The sequence below is a fragment of the Varanus komodoensis genome, unplaced genomic scaffold (assembly GCF_004798865.1).
Source record: "Varanus komodoensis strain SLA01 unplaced genomic scaffold, ASM479886v1 scaffold5, whole genome shotgun sequence".
In the NCBI taxonomy this organism is placed as follows: domain Eukaryota; kingdom Metazoa; phylum Chordata; class Lepidosauria; order Squamata; family Varanidae; genus Varanus; species Varanus komodoensis.
The window spans coordinates 574007-595148 of NW_025336087.1; the positions used below are offsets into that span (position 1 = coordinate 574007).

The 21142-nt window shown below is 42.3% G+C and overlaps 1 protein-coding gene across 4 annotated transcripts in view; it reads left to right on the plus strand.

Annotated features, from left to right (window-relative positions):
* The window catches only part of GHR (growth hormone receptor), a 165113-nt gene that overhangs the window by 22423 nt on the left and 121548 nt on the right, over positions 1-21142 (plus strand). The window lies entirely within an intron of this gene.

The window sequence follows — 21142 nt, forward strand, 5'->3', positions numbered from 1 at the left end:
GTCATGAAGCCTTTCTGAAGGAATGCGGGGGAGAGAAAAGATAATTGGCTTGAAAAGAAAGTGTGCTACTTCCTATCTCATCCTCCCAGTAGTTTTATGAGACGGGGTCGTAGGGCAAGTGAAATTAGAGAGGAGTGAACTTGTAGTTATAAGCAGGCAGGCATAATAGGTTGATGAATATTAACTCACACACCTTGAATAGACAAATGGTCTAATTACAATGCACAGGTGAAAATGTAGATGTATGTAGTGGAATTGTATGGAAATATATGAAGTAGGTGGACGGAAAGATTGTAACCCCTTAGTACTTCGGCCTGTGAGGGAATTGGGGAGGGCTATGGTGGCAAGTTGAGGTATAAAAGGAGCTGCTTTTCTGTTTGTACTTTGGAGAGATTCCAACAGACTGGGCTCCCCCTCCCTCCCCGTCTATTGCAATAAACAAAGGAAACGCCTCACTCTGTTGGTAGTCTTGGTTATTTAACTAGGGGAGGCGTATTTTCACAGCTTTTTATATAAGAGCTGGATCCAAATTCTTCCTTAGAGTAGACTGGTTGAAATCAGTGGAGCTTAAGTGAGATATGATACGTTTACATCCCATTGATTTCAGTAGGTCTACTGTAAACAGGACTTTAACTCTGAATCACAATCAGTTTAAGTCCCATTCCTTTCTATGGGCCTAGGTTTAAGTATTTAAGTACCCTTTGTTAAATGACTTGTTTTCTTCAGAGTTATTATTGTACTAGTATATTTATATCCTGCTTTTCTTCCTTTTGCTCAAAACCCAAGGCAGCTTACATATTTATTTTATTTATTTATTAAAACATTTTTATGCCGCCCCATTCGCCGAAGCCTCGGGGCAGCTTACAACATAGATAAAACATATCTCCTCTGTTCTATTTTATCTTCACAACAACCCTGTGAGGTAGGTTAAGGCTGAGAATCAGTGACTGGTCCACAGTCATCCACTGAGCTTCATGGCTGAATAGGGACTAGAACCTGGATCTCTCAAATTCCAGTCAAACACTCTAACTGCTACACCATGCTTGTAAAGTGAAATTTTATGAAGGTTGCAGCTCTTTTAACCTTTAACAGAGAGAACACTGAGAGCCAGATGTGCGGTTCATACATGCCAGCAAGTAAAGATCAAACTTTTCCCAACTAATTACAGAAAAGTAATTGTGTGGGTGGGGGGAGGCAACCCCTAGAGCAGGTGAATTGCATGAGAAGGGGAAAACCTTCCTCCTCATGCTGGTGTCCTGCAGATGTGCTTGTCTCCAACTCCTTTCATCCAAATGCAGCCCAGTCAATGGTCAGGAATGCTGGAATTTGGCATTTAGAAACATCTGGAGAGCACCAGGTTGTGCCAGGCTGCAGCAGTGGGCAGAAGACAGACTCCAGATGTTTCAGGCAGGGTATCTCCCAGCATTCCTCCAAATTGGCCATGATGGTATGGGCTGAAGGCCAACATATCTGGGAGCTGAGCTGAAGCCCAAAATATCTGTAGGCCTATTTTCTGACCCTGGTTTTGATACCAGTGTTTATATTTTACAGACAGATAGGTGAAAGGCAATCATACTATATTAAGAGCCCACAGAAACTGCTTATTTACTGCATATTCAGTGGTATTGGCATTTTACGGTTGGTTACATTCTCCTGGGAAGGATGAAACAGAGAGCTAAGCTATGCTGGAGAGAAAAGCAGTGGTTAGGGACTGAGGGAAGTCACATCTGCATCAGAGATTTGGGTAGCTCCTCACTGCTAGGCACCACGGAAGCTATGCATATACTACAGAAATTGCAGTATAGCCAATTTTACATTAGTGGGTTCTCTGGTTTTAGAGGTTCTTTCTTTATTTATTTAAAACATTTTTATGCCGCCCCCATCGCAACAAAGCCTCGGGGCGGCTCACAACAAAAACAAAATATACAAATATAACAATTATACAACAAAAATATTAAAACCCAGTGCATCTCGGCTTAAAAGATTGAAAATCCTATAAATACCAATAAATTAACACTTAAAATAAGTTTTAAATAAAAAGGCCTTGGCCTGGCGCCGAAAAACAAATAGCGACGGCGCCAGGCGGACCTCTCTGGGGAGCGCATTCCATAACTTAGGCGCCACCGCAGAGAAAGCCCTCCTCCGAGTACCCACCCTCCTAATTTCTTTCACGGAGGGTTCCTGGAGAAGGGCCTCTCCCGCAGATCTCAAGGGGCGGCCGGGCATATATGGATGTAAGCGCTCCTTCAGTATCTGGCCTTCTAAAGAGCAGTTGATTTCCTTTAAGATTGACTGGTTTGATCTCTTTTCAGTAGGAGAACTTAGCTCAAATTGAACCATGGGTGCAAAGGACCACTTCACCCATTGCAAATTTCCTTCATCAAAGTAATTTCACATGCCGCAAGTGCAACCACCCTTAGCTCAGCCATGGTGTCCGGAGTCTTCAGGGAGGGGAAAATGGAGAGAAGGGAGGGGACTGCAACCCCTGAACATCTTTTTTCCAGTAAAAGTGGTGTTGTGCTTCCACAGCAATGCATTTGGGAAGCTCCCCACCCAGGTGAAAGCGTTTTAAGTGCTTTGTTGCATAATGCAGGAGAGGAAAAAACAGTGTATATTTATTAAAATATTGATTAAATAAAAAGGTCTTGGCCTGGCACCGAAAAACAAATAACGACGGCGCCAGGCGGACCTCTCTGGGGAGCGCATTCCATAGGTGGGGCACCACCGCAGAGAAGGCCCTCCTCCTGGTGCTCATCCTCCTAATGTCCCTCACGGAGGGCAATGGTAAGTCCCCCTCTGCAGGAAGTATCAGGCTATATCATACATACAGCATCAACCTGGCAAAAGCGAGGTTCCAGATTATGCATGCTGCTAAAATACGATTAAAGTTCCATTTGCACAACTCCTTGCAAAAGAGGTGGCACAACCATATTCAGGAATGGGCCATGAGTTCCACTAGTGCACACTCTACTAAACCAGTACACAAGCATTACACTGCTGAAAGATTCTGTGGAGCTCTACTCTATTTATTTATTAGATTTCTATCCTCTCTTTTTATTTTTTAAACAACTCAAATCAACTTACAACATTCCCTTCCTCCTGCTCTCCATCTTATCCCCACAACAACAACCCTGTGAGGTAGGTTGGGCTGAGAGTCGGTGACTGGCTGAAAGTCACCCAGTTGTCTCAGTGGCTGAGCAGGGACTGGAACCCGGATCACCTAAATCCTGCTCCTGTGCTCTTAACCACTGCACCAAAGCTGGAGACTGTGCAGAAGTGCCATGCACCAGTAGTGAACATGAATAGCACTTTGAAGTTGATTGCTTCTTGTTTCCAGAAAATTAACTGTTTGGAGCAGCAACTAACAACTTTGTGCTGTGAATAAACAGTCGTTTATTCCATTCAACTTCTCCAGGCACAGTTGGAGGGAGAACAGAAAAGGAAGTAATATATTTAGAAAGTCTGTATCCAATCCTCAGTGCCCAAAACTGGGAGATTTACTTTGATTTGAGACTGATATGGAAAAAATATTCTTCTGCAAGTGGGATCTGCAACACAAGACTGCGGCATGGAATGCTCCTGTTTAGGATTGCAGCTATTCTACTTCTCGGTTTCTAAAAATGTCCATTATCATTCCATGTTCTCTGAGCATGCTAAGTTCTCATTGAGCTATTTGGTGAGGAGTTGCCCTCTGTTTAGGTTTTTTCCCCCCTGAAATAATTTTGCTTTGGTTCTCCAAGTCTGCTGACACTTCTCCCATGTGCATGGACGGTCCCATTTTTGCTGCTCATGCAGCCTGAATGTCAGAATTAAAGGGAATAAACTCAACATTATTTGCTTTTCATCATCTTCTCCTGTCTCATATCAGATTGTTAAATTGGCGCACTGGTGAAGGGGATACTGTTTCGAACTTCTGAAGTCTGATTGGCTGGTAACTCTTGCAAATTGTTTCGGAGGCTGGATTGACAGGCTATTAGAAGTGGGTGTTAGGTACTTGAAAATGCTACCGGTTTTGACAGCTGATGAGACAATTATGGGTTAGCATGACAGACAGTATCTTCTTAGAGCCACTTCAGAGATTGTTTTTTTTTAAATTCCCAGATGTCCATGGCACTTGGAATGATGTTAATATCTTTACTGGGGACTGGGTGGCTTGCCAGAGGATGCTTCAGGAATTACGTTTTGGAATGAAAAAAACCTACACATTTTTCATTCCAACCTGAACTTAACATGAATCTTAAGAAAGAATTCCAAATATGGCATCATTATCATTGTAGACATTTGTGTTTGTTTGAAATATACCTACCTTTCTTTCTTAATGCCCAAGAGTGCCTTAAAGGGTAGTGGCCTTTTTGTATTATTGTTATATTGATGTTTTAATCTTTTAATTGTTTTTAATAGATGTCAGCATGTTATTATTCATATATATGATTGATGTTTTAATGAGTTTAATATGTGGTTGTAAGCCATCCAGGAAGGCCTTCTGGCAGTTATAGACCGCATGTAAATACAGTGGTACCTCAGCTCATGAACGCCTCAGTTCATGACCAAATCAGGTCACAAACTGAAATTTAGGAAATGTTTTTCCTCAGGTCGTGAACTCTGCATCAGGCAACGATTGCAGGTGTGTTTGGCAGGGGGAGACGGGCATGATCACAGTTGTGCTGGGGGGGGGGGGGGGGGCGGGGTTTTCCCCCCCTCTTCCCCCCCCCCCCGAGCCCTTATTTACATTGAACCTTATGGGAAAATTTGACTTGGCTCATGATCAATTTGGGTTGCGAACAGAGTCATGGAATGGATTAAGTTCGTTAGCCAAGGTACCGCTGCATGTGCATAAACAAAAAAACAAGTAAATGAATAAAAAAACTTTACAGAGGGTCACAGTATCTCCTGTTAAAGCTGCCAGATGTAGAGCAAAATTTTTGGATTCTATTGAAGTACTATAAAGATTTAGAGATATGAAGGTAAGGGAATTGATTTGATAGTAAGCTTGTATATGCTACATGCTATATTACTGTTGCCTACCACCATAATTATATGTATGTAAAATATGTATTTTATTCAAAAGGCTGCCTAGGAAGGCCTTAGCAATTATAGATGGCCTATAAATATTTATTTTATTTATTCAGGAGATTTATAGGCCATCCATCACTGTCATTTAAATATATGTAAATAAATAAAAAAGTGTTTTGATTTAGCAATAAACATATTATCATTTAAATTACTTTAAGAGGCAACCCTCGATCAGCTGGCTGGCATATGCTGTAGTTGTAGGCTTTTCTGGGTAAACATCCGTAGGATTGTGCCTTTAGTTAACGAAAAAATACATTAACATGAGACACACATATCAAAACAAATTCAGATTTGCAGAGCAATCCAGAGAGATCAAACAAGCAAATGTCTAAGAGACAAGAAATGTTATTATTTTAAAGTTTCTGTCTAAAAGAACATAGAGATGATGCTAACTGAATTACTTTGGGCAAGTATGATTGAACATGCCTTGTGGTCCACCTGGCCCAGGTTTGGATATCCAGGGATAGGCCAATTTTAGATATCAAGGTTTATTTTACTTTTTACTAGAACACCTGAGAGTCACCATCCAGAGCCAGATGCAAAATTGTAACTCACTTGGATCATATGCTAAGATTGTATTTATTTATTTATTTATAGTTTTATATGTCATCCCAATACTAAAAGTCTCTGGATGGATTACAAAAAACAAACAACCCCCCCCCCCCAAAAAAGCATATACAACAAACAACAGATGTTTAATTTTGCGCATAGGATAAGCCCAAAAACATATGGTCAGTAAAGTCCACCTGGGGCTTTCTCCCAAGCATTTTTTCCTGAAACCTAATGTGGGCAGTGTGTAAATATGAACGTTTTTAATCTATTGTTTCTTTAATGGTTGCATGGCCTTCTGGGAGACTCTGGGGGCCATACTGAGACCGCCGGCAGTTCAGATTTGGTTCCCAGGCTCAAGGATCTGCACCTGCTTTACCAGAAATGAGTGATGGTGGCTTTAAATGTGGAAAGTACCATATTCAGACCCTGGTAAATCATGTTAAAGTGATCTTGGGTAGCAAGGATGGATAAAACCTATTCTAATAAGTACTATCAGTCCTAGCAGACTAGATGTGAACAGAAAATAATTCAAGTTCTGAGAGGGATTTGCAGTAGATGGGCAATGATTTCTGTTGCTTGTAAAACGCTGGTGCAGATTGTATTATTGTAACCACAAGAATGAAGGGTGGTTTAAAAATGTTTTAAATAAACAAACAAATGATAAAGTGGTTCTAACATGCCATTCTGCTTCCAGGGAACTGGATTTCTTCATGGCTTCTGGTACTCTGGTAGTGAAATGGCAAATAGAAGTCCTTTGGACCTTTTCACACCCTGAATTCTCTCTCTCTCCTCCCTGTATCTCTGCCCTGCTTAATTTGAATTTCCTCTATGATCCATCCATTCATAATTATCACAGCAGGGTGCTTTAATGTTAGCAAATATGAATGATGATATTTCTGTTCTGTTCTCAGAAACCTTCTTTCTTACAGGAATTTCCCCCCTGAAATATGATCATATTTGTGCTTATTTCTGTGGTGACTTGAGCTCATCTCATTCATGCCGTTAAGTGGCTGAGAGGGAGTTCTTGAGGGTGGAAGGTGGGCCTCATTGGATTGGGAGGGAGAAAGGAACATTCCTTACAGAAATAGCTGAGCTGTTGATGCTTTCAAGTAAGGGCCTGTCCACAATGTAAATATAACCACAGAGAATCCAATTACACACTGTCCCCACAAGCAGTCACAATCTATGACTAAATTATACACAGGAATGATGTTCTGTAACATAAAGCGCTGGGTGTGATAGTTTAGATTCGCGACAAGCCAGGATTTGTGCATGTGATCATCATATGTCAAAAGATCATCAGTGCAGTTCAAATGTACTTCATGTTTTTAAAAGCATGATTCCTAGAATGCTGAATTCTGCACTGGTTCTGTGAAATCGCAAAATAATCCCAGCTTGCCCAGCTCTTCACCTGTAAATACAACCATACAAAGGTGTTTCCGTGTGGGCATGTCTCTCTGTGTGTGAGACGCTCTGGCAGGGACTCACCAAAGTCTTGGGCAAAGATTTTTTCAAGGCATCATATCTGAAGTCCTTTAATATGGTTTTGCTGAATTGTACACTCAGTATTTTTCACCCTGACATTCATTGCTCAGATGAAAAAAAAAAAAAAAAACTTTTTACTGTTTCACATTCCATACAATTTTCTTACTGCGGGAACTGTTTAACTGATCATCTAGAGTCCCTAGCTTGTTCGTTCATTAACTCGTTCATTCGTTCTTTCTGTCAGTAGGCTTTGACACAAACAGGCTTCATCCTTTGAACTGTTTTTCATCACCTTATCTTCACCAGGAAAGCTTTACCTGCTACATTTCTGCATGTCAGACAATTGCTAAAAGCAGAAGAGCTTGGAACTGTCTGGTAACATTGGCCACCCATTAAAACATATAATCCACATCTTGGATGGCTAGGAAACCCGGACCATCCCGGTTTTTGCCACTCACTCTTGGAGTGAAGCACAATTTCCGTAGGATGCCTGCCTTTGTGTGCTTCATCTTTCCTTTACTCTGCAACCCACGCACCCTCCTTGTAACAATTCTGCAATTGCGGTGAAGAGGCAGGGAAATTTCTCAGACTGTGAACATCTAGATCCGTTCTAGCAATCCACCATTATCCTATTAGCAACAACACCAGTCCTACATCAGTGTTTTGGCTGTGACTGGATCCTTACACTAGCTGCATTTATTTAAAAAACAAACAGAATCTAACACTGAGAGATAAAAGATGGATAATTTTAAACACATCTACCCATGCCAATCATGTCTTGTATGTCTTTAGAACAGAACCTTGCCTTCCTCTTCTTATCCCAGCTTGCTTTTAGTCCCTCCCTTCCTTATCTATAAAGTATTTGCTTTCTGGCTCTGGTGTTTTTATGGACCTGCCATGAGCTATCAGCAGAGTGTTCCTGCAGTTCTTTGTGCTTGTTCATCCCCATTCTTTTTCAGCCTCTTGGTCCCCGTACAAATGTGCATAGGCTTGAAAGCCTGTGATAATCATTCTTCCAGCACCTGGATTATTATGGAGTGAGACAGAGGTGTTAAGTGGGAAAGTGTCTGCCAAAATCATAGCAGCATGAGCACTAATGGAAAATCAACCATTAAAATACAGTCAGTAGTGTATGTGGGATGCGTCAGGGTGGTAAGTTTGGAAGGGCAAGAATTTTCTGTGCTCTAGAAATGAATGTCTCCATGAATTGAAAAAGAACAAGAACAACATTTATTTGAATTTCCAGGAGTGAATGTCGCCCTGATGTTTAAAAGATCCTTTTTAGCTTTGGCTTCAGCATTGCCAATTGACCCAGCAAAAATCTTAAGAGCTCCCACAGGGAATTCCCAAGACAGACATGAGCTCAACAGCACCATCCTGTGCATGCTCCCCAGCAACTGGTGTTCATAGGCATACACAGGGAGGTAGTATATGGCCATCAGGACTAGTAGCCACTGATAACCTTCTCCTCAAGAATGTATCCAGGCCTCTTTTAAAGCCATTCAAATTGGTGGCTGTCACAAAATCTCCTGGAAGTGAATGCCATGGTTCAACCATGTGCTTTGTGACCGAGTACTTCCCTTTATCTGTCTTGAATCTCCCATCAGTCAGCTTCATGGGATGGTCCCACTGGGTTCTAGTATTAGGAGAGAGGGAGAACACTGTCTCCCTCAATACTTTCTCTACCCCAGGCATAATCTTCTACATCACTGTCCTCCCTCATGTTGTAACCTTTCATTGTTAAGGGGTTGCTCCAGGCTTCTGATCATTTTCATGGTTTTTTTCTGTACATTTCTGAACTCTTAAATATTCTTATTTATTTATGTGTTAAAAGCTTTTCTGCCCTGTCACCCACTCGCATCTCGGTATGGCTTACAATAAAATGAGTAGAATAAAACAAAACACCACAGCATTCGACAACTGAAATACTAAAACCCCAGTTAAAACCAATGACAGGAAAATTAAAAGGGTTTTGCCTGACACTGAAAAGAATATAATGTCAGCATCAGGCAAACCTCTCTGGGGAGTGCATTCCATAGTCGGGGTGCCACCTTCCCCTGGGTAGTCACCCTCCTAATCTCCTTCAAGGAGGGCTCCTGGAGCAGGACCTCTGCCCCAGATCTCAAGGGGCAGGAAGGCACATAAGGAAGAAGGTGCTCCTTCAGGAATCCAGGACCCAAGCTGTTTAGGGCTCTATAGGTCCTCACCAGCACCTTAAATTGGGCCCAGACTTCAGTTGGCAGCCAGTGTAGACAATGTAGGACCCCTATTTTTAGGTGCAATGACCAGAACTTGCAGAATATTCTAAGCATGTTTGCACCATATATTTGTATAACTGCAGAATGATATTGACAGTTGTGTTTTCAATTTCTTTCCTACTTAAGCAGAACATGGAGTTTGCCCCTTTTACAGCAGCCATGGAGTGGGCTGACATTTCATCAAGCTGTTCATCCCCCGCCCCAAGATCTCTTTCTTGATCAGTCAGTGGTAGCTCAGATTCCATCAGCTTATCCTTAAGTGGGTTTGCTCCCATGTGCATTCACTCTACACTTGCTTACATTGTATAGCAGTCACCACTCTGATTCCCATTCCCCCAGTTTAGAGGTATCCTTTTGATGGTCTTCATAATCACTTTTTGTTTTAACCACCCTAAATAATTTGGTGTCAACTGCAAAACTGGCCACTCCTAATTCCTGATCTTTTATGAGGAAAATGAAAAGTATTGGCTGTAATCCAGATGCCTGTGGATCCCACTGATTACACCCCTTCAGTAGGAAACTTGCTCGTTCTTTCCTGCTTGCTGTTTTCTATTCTTTGCTCAAGAGTAGTTTGGAGATGCCTGCAGGCAAAGACTATGCCCTATCACAGCACCACCCCACTTCCTATCTTAAAAGTATTTCCCTTGGTTATCATCCATGGTAAGTCTGAGATAATTTATTAGTTCTATAGCCTTCACTGATTTCACTGATGTCACTGATATACAGGCAGTAATATCTTTTCACACATATGTACAGGCAGTTCCTGGGTTATGACCAAGTTATATCCCTGAGAAAATGGAAATTCATCTTTAAGTTGAATTTGTAAGTCAGATCACATATAGCCAGCCCTCCACATTCATGGTGGTTCGGGGCACAAGAGCCCCATGAAAGTGAAAAAATCATGACTATCTCTAGCTCCCACCACCCAAATTCACCAACATCTCCATTTGCAGCAAGGAAATGCCAGAGAGATTTTCTGCTCCAGATGGGTGGGGGAGGAAGGCATGCTTTGGAGGACTTCCTCTCTCCCCTACCGCTTCCTCTCTATCTATGGTTATTATTTGGAAGCCTTCCCTCTCTCCCCTTGCACTTTCTCTCTATGGTAATGGCAGTTTTCCACAGTAACTTTAAAGAATCAGTTGGCTTTATGGCAATTTTTTTGTAAGGACAAGTTGTTTGTAACTAGGATATTCATAACTTGGGGACTACTCATAATTCATTACTTACATTTTCAGCTCTTAAATTGTGCATCTAATTCACTCAGTCATGTCACAAGCTAATTGACAGTTATTATTATGTGAAAAGGGTTGCCTCAAGGACATTTTATTAGACAACATGTGCTTACTTTTTTCCCAAATTTACAAACCAGCTGTTATTGTACAACTTGGCTTCAAAACCAGTCATTTTCCCTTAATCTACTTTGATATTGCCACACTAGATATTGCAAGATAATATTTGAGCAGCTTTGCTCCAGTGAAGGAGCTGCTATGTGATTGAATCTTTGACCTAATATTTTTAATGTTGAAGCTGTGTAAAAGTAGAAACTGTGCAAAGAATTCAAAGCATGAAGTTGTTACAGATATCCTTACAGTTTTACTATAATACAACAAATTCAGCAATAGTGTGTTTGATTTTTTGTTTGTTTTGTTTTTATTTTTAATAAAAGCAACAGTAATCAATTTGAGAGCATACTCAAAAAGAGAAAAGTCTAGGAAGATTGCTAATTGTCCTAACCAAATAACCATGACTCGGCCACTTTAATGCCATCTTCAGTTGCTCACAAAAAATAGCTTTAAAAAACTCCCTTGATGTAATACATACAAATGTAGCATCCCAATTAACTGGGGCACAGCCGACACATCAGAGCTCAAACAAGTGTGTCTGAAGGACATGTCCTAATAGTAACAGACTGAGGCTTCATTGCTGAAAGAGAGGGCTAAGCAGGTGGGGTGAGCAAAGCCAAGCTGACTCCCAGGTGCTCCACTGACGGAGGAGAAAGGGGACTTTGGCTGGCTTGGTTTCACTGCAGACTGGGATTACCTGGCTGGGAAAACCCCACTGAGCAAAACGTCACCACAGGAGAATTCCTATGGTTGTCTCCAATCTGTGATCAGTGATAGCAGCAGGAGCTACTTTCCTGAGCTCCTTTCTAACTGATCGAGGGGTCCAGGCCTGCTCTACCCAGGAGGCAGGACCTTTGGGGGTAACATGGGTCTCTGCAAGCTGGATTATACCCCTGGGCTGGAAACTTTGCCCTTCTGCTGTAAAGCATTGATAGAAGAGAGACAATTGAGGGAAGCGTATGGGCAGATGGACAGAGGAGATAGATATCTTTTGATTTTTCAAGTGGCAGCCTATCAGTTGTACTCAGGAGGATAAATCCTGTGGGTGGCTTGCACCAGCCTTTGAGGTGCATTGCAGCATAAAATGGCAGTAATGAGAGCTCTGAGGACTCCTGGAAAAGAAGTCGGAAGGAGTTTCAACAAACCCTGCTTTAGGGAGGCCAGCTCCTTACTACCAGTTTCCTTCCATGATCAGATTCATCTTCCTCCTTTAAACAGTAGAACATTTCAAACATCCTGTAATTCTGAATCTGTGAAGGAGGGCTTCTGGAACATCCCAGGAGGACAAATCAGTTGAATTCAGTTTCAGTCCTTGGGCTCTTCAGTTTGGGTGAGCAAGGTCAAAGGTTCTTGAGGGGATCTTGATCAAATAAGTCTGGATTAACTCAAAACGAAGCATGTTAGGCTATTCTATAGACATGTAGAGCTGTGATACTGTGCAGTAGCTTGCATCTTTACAGATACTATGGGTGTCTTATGCATGATGGATCACTCACATCATGCTATGCTTCCTGCTGTTGTTGTTGTTGTTAGTCAGGAAGTCGTGTCAGACCCATTGCAACCCCATGGACAACATTCCTCCAGGCCTTCCTGTCCTCCACCATCTCCCGGAGTCCACCCATGCTTCTTACAACTGCAATATAATTCTTTCAATTACTTGAACTGTTTGAAGCTGCATCCTTGAATGGACAGGGTGGTAACAAGTTACCTCCCTAAATGTGTGGGGTGGTTAAGAACAATCAGATTTGTTCAAGCAAATCTGTTTTAGTGCAGCAACCAGGAGCTGTTGTTACTCATGGGTGCAGAAAGCACTCAAGAAAGTGCTTTCCATTTAAGAGATACCACATTTTTCCCGTGTTCAACACACAAATAGAATCTTCTGGGCCAAGTTCAAGGCTACTGTGCTGTCGAGTGCTTTCAGGAATGCAGTTACTTTAACATCATTGTTGTCATTCAGACAGAATCTATCCCATCATGAATGGTGGTGGTGGTGGTGGTGGTGGTGGTGAGCACCAAAGTCTCACCCCATCCAGGTTGTTGGACCTTCACATCAGAGCTCATCCTGCAAATGCAAATATACTGCAAATTACCTAAAATGTGGGGAACAATTTTCCTTCAGATTTCTGGTAAAATTATGAAATTCCCATCATTTCTTCTTGAATATAAACTGTTTAACCTAAGAAATGAATATTGTAACCCATGATTCAATGCCTAGACCATATGGTGTGTCAGAAGAGGTTACAATGCTGTAATCATTGATCATGTAGGCATTCTAGTATTTTATTTATTTATTTATTTATTAAAACATTTCTATGCCGCCCCTTGCCAAGGCCTCGGGGCGGCTTACAACATCAAATACAAAATGCATTAAAACAATAACAATTAAAATATATACAGTAAAATAAAATAAGCCGCCCTGGCCGAATAAAATTCAATAATATTAACATTTAAAATGCTGCTTAAATAAAAAGGTCTTCCCCTGGCGCTGAAAAACAAATAACGACGGCGCCAGGCGGACCTCTCTGGGGAGCGAATTCCATAACTTAGGCGCCACCGCTGAGAAAGCCCTCCTCCGAGTAGCCACCCTCCTAATTTCCTTCACTGAGGGCTCCCAGAGGAGGGCCTCTCCTGCTGATCTCAAGGGGCGGCTGGGCATATATGGACGTAAGCGCTCCTTCAGGTAACCAGGACCCAAGCCATTTAGGGCTTTATAGGTCATTTAATAGCTTTTCTAATATCTTATGTGTAAAGCTTACCTACCACTATTTGAAGGTTCTTATACTTAAGACAGGTGCCAGTTGCTCTACATGAAAAGAAGGGGTAAGAGTCACAATCACACTGCTTCTGAACTTCACAGAGTCATTGGCTTGGCCACTGCTGGAAATGGTCAGGGCTTGAAACCCCCGTCCCACAGGTTTGGTCCAGCCTACAGCATGTTCCCTGCCCATCCCCTTTGCTCTTCCCTTCAAGAAAGACCAGGTGGAATGGGAGTGTTGGGAGTCTGTGTCCAAAGGTACTCCATGCCCCTTTAAGAAACGGTGAACAACAGCTCCGAAGTTTGGGTTAGGGGGTCAAATAGAAAAGCTGAGCGCCACCGCCTCTCCTCCTTCCTGCTCCACCTCTTCCTTGAGCTCACTGTAGTCTTTGGCCTCTGTTTGACGTCTCCAAAGAATGTTTGCACTTTGGAAATCTCACTTGGCTCTGCCTTCACCAAAGGTATTTTGTAGTGCTTTGTTTTTTTTCTTGGCACTGCCAAGCTTGCTATTGTGCTTTGAAAGACACCATGTAACAACTGGGTCCTATTTCAGAGGAAGGAAGTAACGCTTGAAAAAATGTATGCTTTTTGTTTTTTACATTTTACATTTTCACCTTCCCTTTAATGGCAATCCCATGTAATGTCACAAATCACTTCTGCATTTGCAGGAGGCAGCATTATACCTAAAGAGATGTGCAATTAATTTGTTGGACTAGAATATTATTGTTTCTTACATCTGAGAGGGGAAGCGGGTAGTATACAGTGGCAGTCTGAACAAGGCAGGAAGGATAGTTTCAGGTGGGTCCTAGATGGAACTCTCTCCTGTTATGGCAGCTGGAGAATGTTATCTTAGCAGGGAGCTGAAGCCAACTGAAGCCTTAGACAGACAGACAGGTAAGACAGGCAGCATGGTCACCTGCACTCCAGAAGGGTCCTCACCTGAATTTGTAGCCTGTGAGGTTCAGGAAATAGAAATTTTGCCAGGGACTGAGCCAAAGGATAATCAGAAGTCTATTTTAAAGGCTGGGAGGCCTCTGAATAAGGCATTAACTGCCCTACTCCTGAGGAAGTCATCCTCACCTTGCTTTCATGAAAATTCTTTGCTCCACACTGGAAGGTTCAAGTGCTGAGGCTGATATCATAATAATTAACAGCTTTTCAAACCCAGTTCAACTTCATAAGACAGCCTTCCCCAGCTTGGCACCTGTTAGTTATATTAGGCTACCACTCCCATTATCCCCAAACACCAATAGCCAGGAATGATGGGAGAAGCAATCCAATATATCTGGGGAATACCAGGTTGTGAAATGTTGTCATAAGAGATTTTGTAGTGGCTGGTGGCCAGGTGAGTGAGAAGCCCACCTCAGCTTTGGGCCTCTCTCTGAGGGAAGTCCAGTTGGCTCTGTGTTTGATGGTTAGAAAGCTAAGCCATTTTTATTCTGCCAAGTTTTTTTTATCCTGCTTTTAAGTCTTTATTGCTTTTAGTTTATAACTAAGTAAATGCTTCAAGATGTATTTAAGTTTGCAAACCAGTTTGGGAGCCATTTTGAGGGTGAAATAGAGTATATAAATCAGTGCCATCTGAAATGTATTAATGAGCAGTGCTATATTCATATTTTAAATGACAAATAATTAATGGTTTTATTAGTAAAATATTAAATAAATATTAGAAATAATATTAAATATATCTAAGGAATAATAATAATCCACATAAATAATATTAAAATAATGATGATGATGAGGAGGAGGATAATGAATATTAAAAAATAGTGCATGATTCCCCCAAAAGCAAGCATGAGGCTTCTGAACACTGGGTTAGGCTTAAGGGTACCATGAAGGGTTATCTACCATAGTGGAGCACAATGCATCTACAATGTGTGATCCACCAAAAGAAAAGTAACCCGCTAGCTGCCTGAAATGGTAGTCAGCCAGCCTATACGAGTATATCGTAGTGTGTGCAGTCACTGAGGTGCATTTTCCACTGACGTGTTTATTACAATAATAAGGAGCATTTTGCAGGCACTATGCATGATCACAGGGCTGGCACACATCCAGTTGTGCAGCCAGGTAGGTAATTTGAGGCCTTGGCCATCCCAGTCATGCTCCCCATGCCATATTTTAGACCACCTTCCTGTATTATTCCAGCTGTACCACTCATGCCTAGCGTTTCTCTTTCCCATGATCCCATCATTCTATGCTTTTAATGTCTTGATTTGTTAAAGAAAGAAACAAAACCTAATTGTCGATGATAAAACACAAAATATTCTGAACACAGAAACATGGAAACAGAGTGAGTCAGAAGGGGTCTCCTGGGCCATCTAGTCTGACCCCCGGCTCCAGCTGGCTCTGCTCGTGACATGCCTGCCATGCACATGTGCAACATGTGCAGCATCTCATTTAAACTCACTGAAGTCATAGAAAGCCAGTGTGGCGTGCTGGTTGGAGTGTCAGACTGGGGACCTACAAGATCCAGATTTTAATCCCTGCTCAGTCTCTCTCCCTCATTTACCTCACAAGGTTGTTATAAGGATGAAGTAGAGCTATGTAAGCCCACTTGGATTCCTCATACATATGCTTCTAACTATATTGTGAGTGTGAGCCTCAGTGGTGCTTTGGGGGGGGGTGTGCCACCCAGATCTTCATGCCTGGCTTATTTAGCACTGCCTTTGTGTCCTGCCATCCTCTAGGTGGACATATGGGGTTCTCTGGGATTCTGGGCTCCTGGACTAGTTCTGGCTGCACCACTGGAAGCCCTTTATGGAGAAAGGCTACTAATTTCGGGGTCTGTGGAATACAGGAAGAGAAAGAGTGTCCATAATGGAAGTGTAGGGAATTATGCCAGCTCCAGAGAAAGTAGACAGAGATACATCTTCTCCTTCGCCCTGGAGCTGAGTAACTTTGGGTCACTCACAAAGCCTAACCTACCTCACAGAGGAGAGGAGGAGAATTATGTAAGCTTCCTTGAAAGGAAAAAAGGCAGGATATAAATATAAAAAAATAAATCTTTAACCCATAAACAGGTGACCCCTACCATTGGGTTTCCCATAAAGGAGCTAAATGGAAGTATTTCTTCACACAGTTCACAGTTAAACTATGGAATTTGCAACTAAAGGATGTAGCAATGGCCACGAACTTGAACATATTTGAAAGTAGTATAGACAATTTAGAGAGGATCTTGTTTAAGCTACTAGTCAGGGTGGCTTATCCTGTGACAACCCAGGTTCAGGCTAGAGATCAGGAAAACTTTCCTCATTGTCAGAGCATATGATGGTGGAACCAGTCGCCTAGAGAGGTCATGGGCTGTCCCACACTAGAGACATTCAAGGCAAAACTGGACAGCCATCTGAGTGGGATGGTGTCAATTGGTGACCTGCAACAGCAGGGGTTGGACCTGATGGCCCTCTAGGCCCCTTCCATCTCTGCTACTCTGTGATTCTGTCATCTTTTACACCTTCCATGGAAGACAGTGTGCCTGACTGCCAGAGTGGGAGGGTACTAATGATACATATCCTGTTAGTGGACTCCCCCAGTTGGTTGGCCCCTGTGTGACCAGAACGCTGATGCAGTTGTACCTCTGTCTGACTCAACCCAGCTTTTCCTATGTTCTTATGTTTTAAAAAATGCAAAATGAAAGCCACCCCGCACCCCACCCTGCCAGCCCTGTGCTATTTTACCTCTCCTTCTGATGCAGCTAATAAATTACAGTTTTGGTAGAAGGGCCACATAGGTCTAAACTGGGAGACATATCAAGGGCTGCACCTGTGAATTGCTACAGTCTGTAAATTGATGCCACTGCTGCGCTTGCTTTGTGGCATGTCAAAAAGGTGTATGTTATGAAATAACATACCGAGTCCCGAAGTCAGCACTTGTTCTCAATATAGCATCTTTTCAATTCAGCCATTTAAAATGTGTAATTTACTGTTTCAACCATTTTGAACGTTCTTGCTGTTATTATGTTTAGTTGGCGTGCATTGCCTTGATGGCTGTGGAAAAGCTTGTAAATATTAAGACGTTAACATGGTGGGGTGGGCGGGAGAGCCTGGAACACAGCTGTGCGTGTGCTAGAGGCTACATGTATAGAGAACATGGGAAACTGCTATAGTTCAGGTCAAACTTATTGACCATATAGTTTAGAATTGCCTTCTCTGGGACAACACTCCTCTCCAGGACTGCAGGTCGTTTTTCAGCAAAAAGAGAAGCAGGTCTGCTGTGGAACAGTTCCTCTAATTAGACCAGCTGGCTTGTCTTGGTTGCAAGGCTTCTGCCCCTTTCATGCAGGAGTGCAGAATCCCAAGTCCAGGGACCCGATCCAGGCCTGTTGAGGGGTCCCTTTGGACCCCCTGGGTTCCCAGGGTGGCCACGCCCCTTTCCTTTGGGACCCTCCCCCCTTCCTCCCCAACGATCTATCATGTTGTAGTTCCACACCTTCTCTGCAAGTTTCCTCCATCCTGATGGGTGGAAATGCCTTTCCTAAAGTTTAGTTACTGACAGTAAGAGCTTTAAACTAAAATATGCTGGCATTTTCAGAGGAAAATGCCCATCATTGGAATGTCTGCTTCTCTGAATGGAATTTGCCCCTCTAGCTGGAAGAGTTTCAGCACTTCTTGTCCCAAATCATCTATAATGAAAGTGCACTGCTTCAGTTCCTAAAGGTTCGTTACACGTAGAACTTCTACCAGAGAAACTGCAGTTTCCTCTGCAGTTTGCCCTGTTCATTTGTTTTTCCACCATGAAGGTGTTAAAAAGACAAGAGCCCCGTTAGATGAAGATGGGGGGGGGGGTGAGGACAGAGAGAGAGAGAGAGCATACATGCAAAAGATGATCCAAACTAATTATATACAATTATATGCAATACTTGAAGCAAATATTATAGACCATATGACATGTGTTTCAGATCTAACCCCGCATAGCCATGTGTAACTGAGAGAGAGGTTGGAGAAGCAAATTTGGTTTAATAAAGCTTCCACTCTAGGAAGCAAATTGAATCTATCTACACAATCAGTCCAAACAAATACAGCACTTCTTGCCAAGTGCAATTTTCTCTGTGGTATAAATGGCCCCTAAGCACTAAGTGTAAACAAGCTGTGACCACTCAAAGGCTCTTGTTATAAATAAGATTTTCCTGGGACAATATGAAACCATGAACCTGGAAATATAGGGCCGATTTACCTGACTGGCAAGAAATCAGCTGCATTTCCCTTTCCTGCAAATGTAATTTGAGAAGCACAACCTTGCCTTCACTGTTGTTCGATGTACCATTAGTTCTCAAGTTGTTTTTGCAGTGGCTACGTGTAGCAATGCACAGATTCATCTGTTTTCAGCCCCGGCCACGTGGATGTTCAGAATCCATTCCATCCTGTTTCCACACTAATTTGTGCATATTTTAACTTCTGCATAAATACGTGTATTTCCATTTGCATTTTTAAGTATCCTTTCACAAAATGTTATATTTTTGTGGGAAGTGTTGTCTGGCTGACTGGGATTCCAACATCCCAGGTTTTCCAGAATTTGGTTGCCACTCTAATTCAGCAGTTTCTGACCTGGCCACAGATCCTGGCAACAAGGAGCGCATGCAAAGGACCATGTGGCTCTGGATCGAGGGAGCAACTAACTCCCAGTCTCTGCCCTCCTGTAAAACATGAACATGAACTGCCTTATTTCAACAGTTGGTCTGTTTACCCCAAGACGTCCCTTTTCCCAGAAGCCTTGCAGAGCTGCAGCCTGGCAGAAGATCCACAGTGTGTCCACTTTGGGTGGAGATGCTAAGGGATGAACCTGGAACTTACTGCTCATAAATCATGTATTTATTTATTATTAAACATATTTATATTCTCCCTTCCTTGTTCATAAACTAGAAGGATTAAAGGATTACAACCATAATCCTTTAGGCAGACAGCTGATAAAATTACAAGTTAGCAAAACCTCCAGTGTCCTGGTCAAGAGTCTGCCTGACAAAATGCAGCTGTTGAATTCCACTCAAGAGAAGGGGACATCTTTCTTTCCTGAGAAAAGGAGTTGCAAAGGGTGGGTGCCACTGCTAAGAAGGCCCTCTCATGCCTTCTCCCCAGCCGTGCTTCAAGTGCAGGCAGGACGCCCACATCTGCACCCTGCCATTGTGCTGAGCCTGCTTTAGTCCTTTCTTTCTTTCTTTCTTTCTTTTTTTTTTTTTGAAGATTTTTATTAAGATTTTAAACTAAAAACATCAATCATCAAATACATCGGACATACTGGGTCAGCCCCCTACAACATATCTGTTTAACATTCTATAATCATATTCAAATCAATTTATAAAAATTTAAAAACATCTTTAAATCTAAGCCAAGTCCCGTTTCTCCAGCCAATCATAAAAAAGGTCCCAAGTTTGATAGAAGTCAGTATTTTCTTTCTGCTTCAGTGATAGAGTCAATCTGTCCATTTCTGCACAGTCCAGAATCTATTTTAAAATCAATTCCTCAGTGGGTAATTCCTCACTCTTCCAGTATTGAGCGAGCGCAGTCCTCGCCGCTGTGATTAAATGTAACATCAAATACATTTCTTGTTTGCTAATATCTTCTGGTATAATGCCTAACAAGAAAATTTCAGGTTTAAAAGCTAAGGGTTTTTGTAGCATTTCCTCAAGCCATTTCTGTATTTTAATCCAATACTTTTTCACATATTCACAGGTCCACCACATATGGTAAAAAGTACCCACATTATGTTTACATTTCCAACATCCGTTTGCCATATTTGGAAACATCTTAGCTAAACGACTTGGCGACAAATACCATCTATAAAACATTTTATATAATTTTTTTTTATACGAAGTTGCCAAAGTTACCTTAATATTTCTCTCCCATAGCTTTTGCCACTTTTCTAATTCAATATTATATCCAAAATTTTGTGCCCATGTTATCATAGTTTCCTTAACCTGTTCCCCTTCCATTTTCATGTCAAGTAAGAACTCATATATTCTTTTAATCATTTTCTCATCTGTTTTTAGCATCACTTGATTAAAGGCTGTTAGATCTTTATAAAACCCCCATATTTTACAATCTTTAGCAAATCTTGATTGCATCTGCACCTTATACCGGGAGTGCTCCTCGACCCAGAGCTTTCATTGGAAGCTCAGGTGACAGCGGTGGCGAGGAGCGCTTTCCTTCAGCTTCGGCTGATTAATCAGCTGCGCCCCACCTGGAGTACGACTGCCTGGCGATGGTGACACACGCGCTGGTGACTTCTGTAACGCGCTCTACGTGGGGCTTCCCTTGAAGACGGTCCGGATACTTCAGTTGGTTCAAAATAGAGCTGCCAGGTTGCTGACGGGGACGGGGCATTATATTCACATGACTCCAGTCCTCTGTCAGCTTCACTGGCTTCCCATTGAAGTCCGGGCCCAATTCAGGGTGTTGGTTATGACCTATAAAGCTCTAAACGGCTTGGGTCCTGGTTACCTGAAGGAGCACTTACATCCTTATATGCCCGACCGCCCCTTGAGATCTGCGGGAGAGGCCCTTCTCCGGGAACCCTCCATGAAAGAAATTAGGAGGGTAGGTACTTGGAAGAGGGCTTTCTCTGTGGTGGCGCCCAATCTATGGAATGTGCTCCCCAGAGAGTTCCGCCATCGTTATTTGTTTTTCGGCGCCAGGTGAAGACCTTTTTATTTAAACGTCATTTTAATTGTTAACAATATTTGCTTA